The 867-nt window shown below is 31.6% G+C and overlaps 1 protein-coding gene across 2 annotated transcripts in view; it reads right to left on the reverse strand.

Annotated features, from left to right (window-relative positions):
* LOC106679173 (protein PFC0760c) overlaps window positions 1–867 on the reverse strand; it is a 15,604-nt gene that overhangs the window by 10,191 nt on the left and 4,546 nt on the right. The window contains exon 1 of one of the 2 annotated variants that reach the window (XM_014418173.3): window positions 116–195. The exons of the other annotated variant lie outside the window; for it this stretch is intronic. The gene's annotated coding sequence lies outside the window, so the exon portion shown is untranslated. Of the gene's footprint in view, window positions 1–115; window positions 196–867 lie in introns of those variants that run through there. 2 annotated transcript variants of the gene reach the window in all.

An 867-nucleotide genomic window follows, 5' to 3' on the forward strand; every position in this document is an offset into this window, starting at 1 on the left:
ATTGTTTTATCTAGTATATATTAAACAATATCATAGATGATCATATTGTTTTATCTAGTATATATTAAACAATATCATAGATGATCATATTGTTTAAAAAAATAAGAAAAATTACCTAAACCAGAACCAGATCGGTTTGCTATTTTACAAACACGCAATCTCCTTTTATCACCTTGTCTAGGATAATTATGCCGTCGCATAGTCCTCTGTAGAAATATCAAGAGGTTTATTTATACATATACCAATTGAAAACATATAATCAAAAACTTTTTATCCAATAAAATACAATACAAATAATGATTAAATATTATCCAAATAATTTTCATTTAGCAATATACAATGATGGTACAGCGTTCCTCTATACCGCTATTAGATTTAGAGGCAGCCTTAGGATTGTATTAAAATGAAAAAAAAAGTCACCAACTAAGCTTATAAAAAATAGAAAAGAGGTATAAAGTATAGGTAAAAATAGTAAGAAATAAAATAAAAATGGTATGTAGTAACAACATAACAATAATGAGTGTCAACAATAGTTGAGAAAAGGAGTAAGTCTGTGAGGGGAGGGCTCAAGAGAAAATAGAGAATATATATACGTGGGAGTTGGTAGCTCATTGGTAAGGCGATGGCTAACTCCATTTAAAGTTGAGTGAATTTGCTTAAATATGAGCCCTTTTATTAGGGGCGTTTGTAACATGTTCGGCTCTAGCCAGTGAAAGTTGCCTTGGATTGAAATTTGGCAGTGGTGAGCATTAAGGGGCGAGCGTGCGATCTGTCAAGTTTCATGAAGCTCCATGCCCAGGATTCTAAACATTAGTTTTATTTTTAATTATGAGAGATAGTTGACCGTGGATGATAAATGAGGAGAAG

This window comes from Halyomorpha halys, unplaced genomic scaffold, assembly GCF_000696795.3.
Source record: "Halyomorpha halys isolate HHAL.00 unplaced genomic scaffold, Hhal_1.1 Scaffold181.1, whole genome shotgun sequence".
Classification (NCBI taxonomy): Eukaryota; Metazoa; Arthropoda; class Insecta; order Hemiptera; family Pentatomidae; genus Halyomorpha; species Halyomorpha halys.